This window comes from Furipterus horrens, unplaced genomic scaffold (genome assembly GCF_987537825.1).
Source record: "Furipterus horrens unplaced genomic scaffold, mFurHor1.1.pri manual_scaffold_10, whole genome shotgun sequence".
Classification (NCBI taxonomy): domain Eukaryota; kingdom Metazoa; phylum Chordata; class Mammalia; order Chiroptera; family Furipteridae; genus Furipterus; species Furipterus horrens.
The window spans coordinates 45187007-45201509 of record NW_028327180.1 but is presented as its reverse complement, the minus strand read 5'-3'; the positions used below and the strand labels follow the sequence as shown (position 1 = coordinate 45201509).

The 14503-nt window shown below is 50.6% G+C and overlaps 1 long non-coding RNA gene across 1 annotated transcript; it reads left to right on the top strand.

Moving 5' to 3' along the window:
* Positions 1 to 14503, top strand: LOC149999960 (uncharacterized). Its single transcript, XR_016513597.1, has 5 exons — positions 1 to 223; positions 1368 to 1500; positions 7527 to 7576; positions 10857 to 10999; positions 12065 to 14503. It is a non-coding gene; the product is annotated as an uncharacterized LOC149999960 (long non-coding RNA).

Sequence of the window (14503 nt, the reverse complement as noted above, 5' to 3'; positions counted from 1 at the left end):
AAAATGAGGCCTAAAGACGATCGCCCGGCAGGAGAGCAAGTAGGAGACAACTCTAGCTGTGTGTTCCCCATTCTGAGATCCCCTCTCTGCTTTCGTATGCGTGAGGGGTGGGTAGAAATATGCGTCCCGGTTCAGCCTTGGCTGAGCTGGTAAGGGCCAGGCCATAAGTCGGACCACCCCAGAAGCAGCACCCAGACCGGTTTACCCGGTTCCAGGAGCCTGGGTGAGTGCCCGCCCTCCCGAGGTGGGCGGGGGGAGGGGGGACGCTGGCCTTGGCTTAGCTGCCAGCCCCGCGGGGCGGGAACATGATATCCGCCAGGAAATTTAAGTGTCAGGCAGGGAGCTCCGGGTTAGTCACTGGCAAGGGTGGGGAGGCGGAACGATCTGGGTGTCAATTACATGTGGGGCAAGCATGCAAATTTACCCGCCCAGCGCTCCTTTCCCCCTCCCGGCCCCGCTACCCCGCGCGCTGCATCCAGCGATTGGCAAGAACTCCCAACGTAGTGGGTGGGCCAGGCCACACCCCTCGCCCCCAAACCGGTCCCTTCCGGATTCTGCCTAGACCGTCCGAGCTCGGCTGCGCCCCAAGTCCACGAATACGGGGGCGGAACTTCGGGGCCGCACCGGGTGGCGGAGACCACTCTGGGGTCCTCTACGGCTGAGGGTGGGCTAAGAATCGGGAAAAAGGGAAAGGAAAATGGGGATTGCTGGAGTTTGAGTCTCAAGCTAGCAGCCCTAGGGGAGGACGATGCTGAAGCCCCCCACATGGGTGGAGCCCAGAACCCCCCACCGGCGTCTATGAGACCCCAGAACCCCCACACCTGTGGTCAGGAGATCCCAGACTGCCCTCACCTGAGTCCAGGGTTGCTCTTAGGAGGGCACCTTATATCTGTTTCCAAAGGCTCAGCCTCGGGGGTTATTCCACCCACTCTGTGTTAAAAGAAGTTTAGGTTCCGCAAATTTGTGTTCAGGAAAGCTGAGCAGGGGCTAAGGCCCTCCACCTGCAAGTTCAGGCCTGAGGTCTGACCGTTTTGGATGGAGCCCCTCTCCGCAGAAATCTCGCAGCCTTCCAGTCTCCTGGCCCATCCTCCCCGGATTAAACTACCCCACCCCAACACATTGTCAATGAGTTAAAAAATCATCTCAGCGTTCACTTTCCCCACACCCTCCCGCCCGCCCCTAGGCAAGTTCTTGGGCCCTCTAGGTTCCTGCCTTCCCTGCCTGCCACCTGACTGGCACCAATAATTTCCTCCTCAGCCTCTCCACCCACATCTGGTTGCCGGCTGCTCGCCTTCACCCTGCCTGCTCCCAGAGTCTCCCAGGGAATTTCTAACAGCTCTCCTCCTTCCTGTGTCCCCCAAATATAGGCTGATGGGCCAAAGCACACGGGCCCCTTCCACCAGGGTCTGCTAATCAGAAGCTGACAAGATGGCAAGATCTGAAATCAGATGGAGGAGGGGTGGAGTGTGAAACGTTCCCACCCAGAATCGCTGCTGGAGGGTACAAAGGAGGGAATCGGGTGGAGAGGAGGCAGGAGCTTAAGTTGTAACTGAAGGCTCAAGATCAAAACCCTCTGGCTTCCAGATGGGCCCTGTGGGGGAGGGCTGCCCCTCTAGGGACCACACGGCCCAGCCCCCCTTCCTCGGAAACCCCCTGAGACTTGGCGGTGACAGCTGTGCCCCAGCCCTCTCACAAGGAGTTTCCTTTTCCTGTGCTCACTGTCCCTCCCCTCCCCGAGGGCTGGCCTGCAGCCCGGAGACACCGGGCCTAGACCTTTAGAAGGGACTCCCTGGAGGGTCTTCCTGGATAAGGGGGAGGGGACTGCTGGAGAACAATGGACTTCTGTGGCTGCTGGACGCCAGGCACTTCCTGTTAACCCCTTCCTGGACGTGCAGCTTTGGGGAGCACCTTGGAGGCCTGGCCTGTTCGGGGTGGGGGTGGGCGGAGCGAGGGGATTGACAAAGCAAGCCGTTACACAGCGTCTTTTCTGTCCAGGTGTTGTTTGCACCAGTGATTGGGAAATGGTGAGGTGGTTGCCGACCTTGCCCTCTTGTTTGCCTCCCAGTGCCAGGTTCTTTCCCCCTCCTTGGCGGAGGGTTGTGAGGCCAGGGGACGGGGGGGGGCAGGTGGCTCAATGGGAAGCCACCACGCTGAATTCTGAGAGATCCCAGGGTCTGGGGGCCCAGCTGGGGGAGCCAAGTGTCCCAGGTTAATGCAAGGCACAGCTATGTCTGCCATCACTATCCTAGCTGCCTTGCCCAGTTATTTGGGGGTCATGCTCCCTGAGTTCCCTCCTTGGTCTGGGCCTCAGTTTCCTTAAGTTTTTCAAGTTTGGGAAGTTCTCCCAAAGGCCTGACAGGAGCACAGGGTGGTCCTAAGGGGCTGGAGGGAGTCGAGCTTCCTTGGAGCCCTGGGAAGACTTGTTGGGGAATAAGCAGCTGTGCTAATTGAGGCTTCATGCAAAGTCCTTTCCCTGGACCTAGCCAGCCTAAGAAGTACCCTCAGAAGGTTCTAGGAGTATCCGGCTTCCAGGAGCTTCCAGTTAGCAGTAGACCAGATGACACAGCCTTTTCTAAGAAGAGACATGTATTGATGCTGACTGCCACAAGCTAGGTGTTGTGTGTGGCTTATATTCACTTAGTTAGCAAGCCTAGGTCAGAATTAAAGCAGGCACTTTCACTAGCCCCATTTTAAAATACATTTTATTGATTATGCTATTACAGTTGTCCTGTTTTTTCCTCCTTTGTCCCCCCTCCACCCAGCACCCCCCCCACTCCACTTTCTCAGGCAATCCCCCCACCATTGTTCATGTCCGTGGTTAATGCATGTAAGTTCTTTGGCTACTTCGTTTCCTATATAGTACTTTACATCCCTTTGCCCTGGCTGGTTTGGCTCAGTGGATTGAGCGTCGGCCTGCGAGCTAAGTGTCGCTGGTTCGATCTTCCAGTCAGGGCACATCAGAGAAGGAAAACTCTGACTCCAAAAAACCTCCGCTGCCTTGCGGCATACCTCTTCAGGGGAAAGGCTAAGGGAGTAAACCCCGACAGAAAATCCGGAGCCGGAGTCCCTAAGGCGGTTTGACGTTGTAGTCAACACCGGCAACTCCTGCGGCGCACCTGAAGCCAAGCTGTATTGACTCCGTCTTTCCCTTGGACCCTTCAGCTGCGAAGAGAGGGGGGGTCTGCTGCATGGGCAACAGCAGACCCTCCATATCACCCTGCCCAGGCTCTGTAGCTTCAGCTTCACTGGAGAGGACACTCCAGCGTCATCGCAAGATGTCGATTCAACACGGGAGGAGACAGATACTGTGTCACTCCCGAGTCAGACTGCACAGCCATTCTCGGCGGTGCAGATAGACTCTTAAGAAGCTACACCATCGTCTCTCGAGACGGACGGCTGCCGATACGATACTTTACATCCCATGGCTATTCCATTACTATCTCACCTGTTCACCCATTTCCCCACACCCTATCTCCCATCTGGCAACCATCAAAATGCTCTTCGTATCCATGATTCTGTCTCTGTTCATGTTTGCTTAGTTTGCTTTTTATATTCAATTGTTGATTGATTTGTATTTCTTGCCACTTTATTGTTCATAGTTTTGATCTTCTTTTTCTTAAGTAAGTTCCTTTAACATTTCATATAATGGTTTGGTGATGATGAACACCTTTAGTTTTTTCTTGTCTGGGAAACTCTTAATTTGCTCTTCGATTCTAAATAATAGTTTTGCTGGGTAGAGAAGTCTTGGCTGTAGGTCCCTGCTTTTCATGACTTTGATTATTTCTTGCCAATCCCTTCTAGCCTCCAAAGTTTCTTTTGAGAAACTGGCTGACAGTCTTATGGAAACTCCCCTGTAGGTAACTAACTTCTTCTCTCTTGCTGCTTTTAAGATTCTCTCTTTATCTTTAACCTTTGGCATTTTTAATTATGATGTGTCTTGGTGTGGTCCTCTTTGCATCCATCTAATTTGGGACTCTCTGTGCTTCCTGGACTTGCATGTCTATTTCCTTCAACAAATTAGGGAAATTTTCTTTCATTATTTTTTCAAATAAATTTCCAATTTCTTGCTCTTTTTCTTCTCCTTCCAGCACCCCTATGATGTGAATGTCAGACTGTAACAGAGCAGGAGAGAGATCTCCTAACTCCCCACAGCCCAAGGTTTTGGGGATGGGGGAAGAATATAATACAGCTTTTAAGGTACTTTGCATGTCTATGGCAAGCTGATAGCTAGATAATAGCTGTGCTGCTGCCCAAAGGGCTGATTATACAGCTTGAGAAACTTTTCATAACAATGACAAGGTGATAGCTGAGCCTTTCCTGAAGAGAAACTGTGCTGCCACCTGGGTAAAAGGGTGGATGATATGGCTTAAGATACTTTTCATAACAATGACATGTGGTGCTCCAGATCAGCATTTAAAATTAGAGGGAGTATGAGAAGAGGACCATGCTCTTTGAAAGAATGGAGAAGGGCCCTGACATCCACCATGAAGTCTAGTGTGAAAGAAGAGGCCATTCAGTTTTGGATTATGAGCCGGAGTAAGAAAGAGAAACATGTTGGAGAAGCATGAGGAAGGTGGCATGATGTAGGAGTGTTACAGAGTGGGGGTCCCCAAAAATCCCCAGAGCCTACGGGTTGGGGGATGGGGAAAAGGGAACAGCTTTTAAGATGCCTTTGCATGACTATGGCTAGTAGCTTAGTGTCTCAGTTATGCAAATGTCTTTGGTTCTTCCAAGGCCCCAAGAAGATGGGAGGGGTTTTGACCATGGAATGGTGCAGAAAGTGCATACAGAGCCTGCGCAAGGTTCTGTGAATGGTCAGAACTGGTTACCACACCCACTGTGTCAGAGGATGCAGTAAGGGGTTTAAAATTAGGCGGCAGACATTTTAGCTAAGTTCTCCGTGTGGTTTTGAGAGGAGGAGAGGAGATCCGCGTGGTTTGCAAAGAGGGCAGAGGAGAGGGTTCTCCATGAGGCTTGGAAAGGAAAGGGAGAATACCATGCTGCTTTGAAAGGGCAAAGCACATGTTTTCCTGGACTGTTATACAGAGGCTGATGACATCGTACCTCAGATCCTGAAGGAGACAGCTGACAGATAAGGGATGGGGAACTTCTGGGCATGTTTTTGGCTTCCAGCCTTTTGGGGAGCAAGGGAAGTGCTGGGTCCTGTGGGAGAATAGGACTCTGAGTTGAAGTGCTCACTGTCCTCCGCAGGTTGGAATATTGTAAATGAAGACCTGTTTTCTTCAACATTAGCTGTTGGGTTTTACACCAAGGCACCACGTGAAAGAACCCCCTTTTGCTCTGTAACAGTTTTGGCGAGCCCAGATGGGACTAATGGAACCTATAGCCAGGTTCGCTCTGTAACATGAGGATGTTGTAACAGCCGTGTGGGAAGGAGCAAGCAGCTATGCAGTTTGTAGTCAGGCCATGCAGCCTGGGCTAGTAGGAAAGCAGGCATGCTGCTGCTTTGATCGCACCTGCTGCAGCTGACTCTGGAGCCACTAAGGACTCTGCCTTGCAGACCCAGACTCTATCTGGATTCTTGGAACTTGGGACATAGAAAGAGGACATTCTCTTAGGACTTGTGCCTTTCCTGGACTTTACCATGATCCAGTGTAACACAGCACATGCTTTCCTGGACTATTATATGGAGGCTGAAGACAATGTACCCCAGATCCTGAAGGAGAGAGCTGACAGATAAGGGATGGGGAACTATTGGTCTTGGTTTTGGTTTGTAGCCTTTTGGGGAACAAGGGAAGTGCTGGGTCTCATAGGAGAACAGGGCTCCACTCTGAGCTGGAGTGCTGCCAGTGCCCCCAAGGTTGGAATATTGTAAATAAAGACCTGTTATTTTCAACACTATTGTTGGGTCATACACCAAGGTGTCACATGAACAGGTCCCACTTTGCTCAATAACAGGACCTCTTTAAATTGTCCCAGAGGCTGCTTATACTGTCCTCATTTTTTTTTTTTTTTTGGACTATTTTATCTTCTTGTTCTGATTAATTGTTTTTTGCTTCTTTATGTTTTGAATCATTGATTTGATTTTCAGCGTCATCTACTCTGTAAATTGTTCTTTATTTCAATTAGTAAATTTTTTGTTTCTGATTGGATCTTTTTTATGCTGCTGAGGTCCTCACTAGGTTCCTTGAGCATCCTTATAACCAGTGTTTTGAACTCTGCATCTGATAGATTGCTTATCTTCATTTTATTTAGCTCTTTTTCTAGAGTTCTGATCTGTTCTTTCCTTTGGGCCATGTTTTTTTTTCTCCTTGTTTCAGCAGCCTCCCTGTGTTTGTTTCTATGTATTACGTAGAGCTACTTTGACTCTGTTCTTGATAGTGTGGCCTAATGTAGTAGGTATCCTGTAGGGTCCAGTGGCACAGTCTCCCCTATCACCCTAGCTGGGTACTCGAGGTGCACCATTTGTGTGGGCTGAGTACACCCTCCTCTTGTAGTTGAGCTTTGGTTGCTGTTGGCAGATCAATGGGAGGGATTTACCCAGGCCAGTCAGCTACAAGGATTGGCTGTGACCACTTATCACCAACTGCCACCCTCTGTGGAGGATCAGCTGTGCAGGAGTAGGGTAGTAGTGCTCTGATGTTGTCTGTAGCTGTCCACTGGGTGTGCTGGCCCCAGAGTATCCAGGGTGGTGCATACCAAGGTCAGCCCCCAACCTGTGTTTTGCCCAGGGCACCCTGCCTGAGCTATAAAGCAGTCTGAGATGGCTACTACTTGTGTTGAGCTTGGAGAGTCCCAGACGAAGCCAAGCTGTGAATCTAGGCTGAATGCTGCTAGTGCCATATGTGGGCACTCACTGAGGCCAAACTGTTGCTTGTTTGATAGGATTTAGATTTAGGAAGTTGTGAAGCATGATCCAAGACTAGCCATTCATATGGAAAAGAAGTATGGGTGGGCCCATAAATTGGGTGGGGGTGGAGTCTCGGGATCTCCAAGACTGGTTAAACAGTGTTAGCCAGGTTGATGGAGACTCAGATATGGTACCAGCTTGCCGACTCAGTCTGGATGGATGTGGTTTCTTTAATTCTGTAGTTGTTAGACTTCCATTCAACTCAATTTCTGATAGTTCTGAGTAATGATTGTTCTATATTTTAGTTGTAATTTTGATATGGTTGTTCAAAGAGGTGAGCCATGTCTGCCTACACCGCCATGTTGACTGCAAGTCCCACTAGCCCCATTTTACAGACGAAGGAATTGAGGTACAGAGCAAATGTACCTCTAATAAAACAAAGTCCATTGTTTTTCTTTCCTGGATTTGGGCACAAGAGGAGGGGCGGGTAGAGACTTTTGTCAAGATTGATGGATTGCTTATATACTCGGCAACTAATCTGTTCAGAAGTAAGGGGAGAGAACCCAGGTCTCTGCTACGTATGGGCAGGGTTTTCTTTCTCTCTCTCCTTGAGTCCATGGCTGAGCCCCCGCCAGGTTTGCGTACCAGGTTCACCGCTTCAGCTTTTTCAGACCTACTGGCTGGGTGACTTCATCATCTTTTCCCCCTTTTACAGGTGGAAACATCCGCAGGGGCCAATTTGTGCAGGCTCCATCCAGGAACTTGGTAAGGACAAAGGTGGTTTGTGCGTGTGTGTGATCATTACTTACTGAGCAAAATCAAATTGCTAGACTGGAAAAGCTGCTGCTTGGCCCCTGGCTGGTATCTGGAACAGGAAGTAGCTCAGTGCTTTGCCCTTTAGACTCCAGGGCAGTCAGGGGAGGGCCCATCCACCCATCGTAGGCCACCCTCCCAGTCAGGAGAGTGCTAGAGGCCAGAGTGGCCTGCACCTGGGCTCCAGGCCAGTCTGCTGCCAACCAGCCTCCACCTGAGGCCCCCTCCCTCCCTCCCATCCTCTGTTTTGGCCCACCCTCCCACAGTGAACCTTATTTTGGCCTCAAGGAAGGCCAAAGCAAGCCTGCAATCACTCACTGCCAGCGCCCTGGTGACTATAGCAATCAGACTCAGCATAGGGTGGGGATGGGGTTCCTGGGACCCTCTCCCCTTTGAGCTCAAGTCTAAAGCACTGTGTTCCAGGGATCCCCCAACTACCCTCCGAATCCCTCCAGGTGCTGCCTCATAAACAGAAATGGACTTTTCAAAGTACTATCATGTTGTCTGGATCAAGGCATTTCCTTCTAAGAGGGGTGGGTGTGAAGCAGGTCAGAACGAGGCTTGGAGAAGGGCATGCCTTGGGACCACCAAAGCTTTTCTTTCAATCAGGGGTGGCAGGTCTTCCCTTTCCCTGCTGGAGATGAGGTCATGGGGGAGGGAGTGTGTAAGGGAGGGCCCTTGGGAACTTTGTAGCCAGCAACACTTCTGTGTCTCCCAGTACAACCAGTGAGTGTATCCTCAGTTCCCGTGCCTTCTTCCTTACTCCCCAGACTTGTCCCTCTTTCTCATGGTTCTCTGGACATCTGTGGGAGGAAGGGGCCTATGTGTTGCCCAACCTTCCAATGGTTCTACTAAGGTTAAAACCAGTTCTGTTCCGGAAGGCTGGAGCCAAGGTCCACCCCTAGTGGACATGGGTTTCTGGTTAGACCGGACAGGTGGGTAGGCAGGCTTGACCTCAACACCCTAAGCTGCATCTAGGCCCAGGGAGCCAAACACACACACACACACACACACACACACACACACACACACACACACGTTCCTGGGAAACTCTCTGCCCCACTCTCTGAAGGACTGAAGTTCCCTCTGATTGTCCTGGATTACCCTAGTGTACCTGTCCCCTACTCTTGGTGCTCAGTGACTTCCTCCTTTTAGCTAGCTTGTATATTCTAGAAAACTGAGGAAAGATCCTCAGCTAGATGCTCCTACCATCTTCCTGGTGACTGGCCCCCAGGGCAACCAGACTTCTTGCTCATGGCCAGCCTGAATCTTCCCCACATCTCTCCCTATAACTCCTATTGCAGCCTAAGCCCATCCAGTCCTGCCGCTTCTGTGGTACCCAGAAACCAGAAGGTCTTGTGCCCCCTAATGCTCCTTCCAGGCTCAGGTGTCTCTGAGCCAGCAAGCATTTACTCAGCTCCCCTCTGGCCCCAGCACGCACTGGGGCTGTGCATCACCCCTGAGACAGGCGGCCACAGAACTTTGGGACTTGGAGCCTAAGGGCTTACGAATGACAATAATATGTTATTGCTTATTGGTTTAAGCACTTCACTTGTATGAACTCATGGAGTCCTTGCAACAAAGATTTATTGTGGCATTATTGTCCTCATTTCACATTGAGGAAACTGAGGCACAATGAAGTTAGACAGCTTGCCTACTATATAGTCTTTACAGCTAAAAAGTGCCAGTCTGGATTTGAACCCAGGCATATGCCAGCATTTCTCACTATTCATATTGGGGGTCAGATCACTCTCTGTGGTGGGGGCTCCCCCATGCATCAGAGGATGTTGAGCAGCATCCCTGGCACCCACCCACTAGGTACCAATAGGGTCTCCTCCCGCTGCCATGGCAACCCAAAATGTCTCTAGATGCGACTGCATGATAGGGTGGGGTCCAGGGCAGGCTCATCACCTGCCTTGACTGTCTTGCCCCTACACACACCTAGATGCAAAATAACATTGTGTGTGTGTGTGTTTTCCCAAATTTGACTAGTCCTCTGATACTAGAAGTGATTGGCAGGTTCTAGCATCTCGGGGAGGTGTGAGTGGGGTCAGCAGGACCACCAAGACCACCAGCCTGGGCCAAAGAATACTCTCTGCCTAGAGGGAGGGTGATGGCTCCTCAGCCCCTGGTGGGTAGGCTTGCTAGGTGGTAGCATCGCCAGAGCCCTAATGGGTTGAGACAGGCAGTCCTTTTCTTCCTTCCTGGTTCCCAGGGGTGGGCAGGGGTAGAGGCATTGGCCCTGGGAGCCAGAGGGCGTGGGGATTCCAGGAATAACTAGGTGTGGGTCAGGGTGTAGGCTCTGAGACCCAAGGCCCCTGTGGGCTGGGAGGGGAAACCAGAAGCTAAAGTAGGTCTCCCCACCCGTCTCCTGCCCTGGCTCTGGGCCAGCAGCTGCTGGAATGGTGACTCAGAGCTGCTGAACTAAAGAGAGAAACAGGGTGCAGGATGGTGGTGGGGGACCTGTCACATGGATTCTCCCTCCTCCTCCTCCTGTCCCTGACCTCCCCCACTCTGTGGGATTTTTTCCTTCATTTTTTGGAGGAGATTTTTTTTTTCTTGGCACCCCACTAGGGCAGGAAGTGAAGGCCAAGGAATGACTCTGAGGTTGCAATATATTTAGGCCAAGACAAGAGTGTGGTTCAAAGGAGCAGGCCCCAACGCTGGCTTGGCAAACACGAGGGCAGAGGCCTGGAGCTAGTGTGGGAAGTTTCCTACCTCCTCCCTCTTTTATTTGTTTAAACTTTTACTTATTAATTTTTAGAGAGAGAGGAAGGGAGGAAAGAGAGAGAGAAGCATGGATTTGTTGTTCCACTTATTTATGCATTCATTGGTTGATTCTTGTATGTGCTCTGAGCAGAGATCAAACCTGCCATGGCCACCCTGGCGTACTGGGACAACGCCCTAACCACCTGAGCTACCTGGCCAGGGCCTACCATCTCCCTCTTAAAGACAGAACCCTCCAGTGTCCCAGGGGCCCAGTGAGCTGTAGATAGAGTGGGAAGAACTGGGGAAAGCTCTAGAAGTGAAGGCATACCCTGCACAGTGCCAGTTGCATTTATAGTTTTTATGACTAGGATCATTTACAGCTGATAACCTGAGGCTCAGAGAGGTTAAGCGGGAGGTTGCTCAGGAAAGAAGCAAAGGTGCTGGGGTTTGCTCTCTGGCCTGGCTGGCTGCAAAGACATTATTGCTGTTTTCCTATTCATACATGCACTTTTCATTCATGCAGCACTCTGCAAGGCTTACCCTGTGCCAGGCCGGACATGAGACCTGCAAGAGGCAAAATGGACCAGGGTCCCTTCCTCGCCCTCTTCTACCTGAGCCCTCATCCTTTAGGCCTGGTGGACACCTTCCAGTCCCCTTCCCAGGAAGGTCAGTCTCCCTGTGGTGTTTCTGAGCTGCCTCCTCTACAGCCCTCATCCTAGTGGTCATTTGTCATCTGTGGGCTTTTTCTTTTTGGTGTGTTGATATAGTATTGCTGATGTGCTCTCTGCCTCCTCCATGGGACTGTGAGCCCACGAGGCTGTGAACAGTGCTGTCGCTGCGCACCTCCAGCTCCTGGGCCCGGGACAGAGCAGCCCAGTGTATACTGGAAGGAACAGAGAAAGTGCTGGTGCCAGAGGGTGAACTGAATGCTGGAGAGGGTGGGTGGACTGAGGCAGGAGTGGGCACCTGAGCAGAGAGCCTGGGCACTGGCTGAGTGGGAGCTGCAGTTACCCGGGTGGAGGAGCAGAGGGGGTGTGGAAGTGGGGTCAGGTGGAGGGGCAGCCCAGGGACAAGTGCATGATGTTACTGTATCTATGACTGTCCTGCGCACACATTCAGAGCCGGGAAGGCCACGGCAGGGCTGCAGCCCTGGTGTCTTCCATGAGGAAGGTAACTTCCTGAGGCAGGCTTGACTCACCTCAGCTGGGCCCATTAGCACACTGCAATTTCCAGTCCCTGGCTCCAGCCAATGAGAGAGGCCTTTATAAAGTCAGACTTGGCTTTCCCCCAGATGGCTGGCTCCTTATGCCTGATTTCCAATGCCAGTTTGTCACAGTGTCTGCGTGTAAGTGCACGCCTGCTCCTCTTGAGGGGGTGTGTGTGCACTGCTAGGGGCAGTGTGGGGGTGGCATCTTTTAGCCAGCCAGTGGCCATTCCCCACCCCTGCGCCCACTCCACGGTTCTTTTTATATCTCACATTTACGGAAAACCTAAACATCTGAGCCTGTGCTTTGGCAAAACAGGCTGTTTGAGGCTGCAAGGAAAGGGGACGAAAGCAGAGAGGTGGCGAGCGGAGGGGGAGGGCGGTATGGTGCATGAACCCAATCTGGAGGGAGGCTGGCCAGGTCAGGGGCGGTGGCTGGCTTCCTTCCAACAGCTCTGCAGCATCAGATGGTGCTGAGCTATATTTAACGGCTGCTTTCTCCACCTCCACTGTGGGGTTGTCACCAGGATGAATGAATCAGAGGGATGCCTGGTGTAGCCCCAAAGCCCGGCCCCAAAGGAACCAGGAACATTTCCACAAGATGCAATTCTGCAGAAGCTCCATCTGGGTCCTTGCTGACCTGGGCCACCCTCTTTCATCCCTGACCCAGCTCTGCACCAGCCCAGTGGATGACCTCCTGACTCAGGGTTACCCTCCGGCAGCTGAAAGCCAGCGACGACTCCCTACGTGTGTGCAGTGGCCTCTGCAGCCAGGTAACTCTTGTGGGACTCTTGAGGTACCCACCTCCTCCGTGTGCACACACATAGTGCCAAATAGCCTCTAGAAGTCTGCATACACACGCTCTCCCTATCTTACTCTAAATATTGATTAGAAGTCCCTGGGTTGGGATAAGTCTTGCTTCATTTGGGCTGCTAGAACAGAATATCACAGACTGGGTGGCTTACAAACAACAGACATTTATTTCTCACAGTTCTGGAGACAGAAAGCCCAGCATTAAGGGGTCAGCAGGTTCAGTGTCTAGTGAGAACATCTTTCTGTGTCCTCACATGGTGGGAGGGATGAGGGAGCTCTCCGTGGTCTCTGTTATCAGGGCACTAATCCCACTCAGGAGGGCTCTACCTCCCAATACCATCACATATGCATTTGGGAGAGAGACACAAATATTCAGTTCACGACAGGATGTATGTGTCTGTAGGTGGCAGAGTGGGGATGGAGGACACTACTATGCAGGTGTCACCTACTTACCCCAGCACCAAGGCCCACAGATGAGTGGGATCCTGCACCTGGACACCAGCGGGCAGTGGTGGGAGTGATGCCTGGGTACACCAAGCTTGAGAATTATACCAGTGTGAGAAGTGTGAGGCTAGACCTGTGTTGTCCTGGATGGTTGCCATGAGCCACAGGTGGCAACTGAGTGATTGAAATGTTGCTGATCCAAACTGACATGTGCTCTGAGTGAAATACACATTGGGTTTCAAAGACTTTAGTAAGAAAAAACGAATGTAAAGGGTTACAATAATATTCATATTGGTTACATGCTGAAATGATTATATTTTGGCTATGCTGTGTTAATTAAATGTATTATTCAAAGTAATTTTTATCTTCCTCAAAAAGCTGAACATAGAGTATTCGAAGGACTCAGCAATTCCACCCCTAGGTCTAGACTCCAAAAGAATCAAAAACAGGTGTTCAGACAAAACCATGTAAATGTATATACACAGCAGCACTATTCATAATCACCAAGAGATAGAAACAACCCAGATATCCATCCATTAATAGATGAATGAATGAGCAAAATGTGATCCATCCACTCAATGGACTATGATTCACCTGTAAAAAGGAATGGAGTCCTGATACATGTTACAATGTGGATGAACCATGAAAACATTATGCTGAATGAAAGAAGCCAGACTAGAAGGTCACATTGTATGATGCCATTTATATGAAATGTCCAGAACAAGCAAATCTATAGAGACCAGAAGTAGAATTGGAGGATGGGGAGTGACTGACAATGGGAATGAGGTTTTATCTTGGGGTGATATTAATATTTTGAAACTAGAAGAGGGGGTGGTTGTGTTACAGAATGGGGGTCTCCAAAAATCCCCAGAGCCTGCAGGTTGGGGGATGGGGAAAAGGAAACAGCTTTTAAGATGCCTTCACATGCCTGTGGCTAGTGGCTAGCATCTTTGTTGCACAAATGGCTTTGATACTTCCAAAGCCCCAAGAAGATGGGAGGCGTTTTGGACCATGGAATGGTGTGGAAGAGCACACAGTATGCAGGGTTCTGTAAATGGTCAGAACCGATTACTGTGCCCACTGCGTCAGAGGATGCACTCAGGGGTTTAAAAATAAGTGGCAGAATTTTATCTGGGTTTTCCATGTTGTTTTAAGAATGGAGTTCTCCATGCGGTTTTAAGAAGGGAGAACAACATGCAGCTTTGAAAGGGCAAAGGGAGAACCATGCGTGATCCAGTGCAACGTGGCACATGTTTTCCTGGACTGTTATATGGATGCTGATGATATCGTATCCCAGATCCTGAGGTAGACAGCTGACAGATAAGGGATGGGGAACATCTGGGCATGTTTTTGGCTTCTAGCTTTTTGGGGAGCAAGGGAAGTGCTGGGTCCTTTGGGGGAACAGGACTCTGAGCTGAAGTGCTCACTGTCCTCCCCAGGTTGGAATATTGTAAATAAAGATCTGTTTTCCTCAACACTAGCTGTTGGGTTTTACACCAAGGCGCCACGTGAAAGAACCCCCTTTCGCTCTGTAACAGTTTTGGCGAGCCCAGATGGGACCAATGGAACCTGTAGCCATGTTTGCTCTGTGACAGTTGCACAACATTGTGAATGCGCTAAATTCTGTGGAATTATACAACTTAAACAGTTAATTCTCTGTGAATTTCATCTTATTAAAAAACAAAAAACCTCAAAATAACTTCACCTGA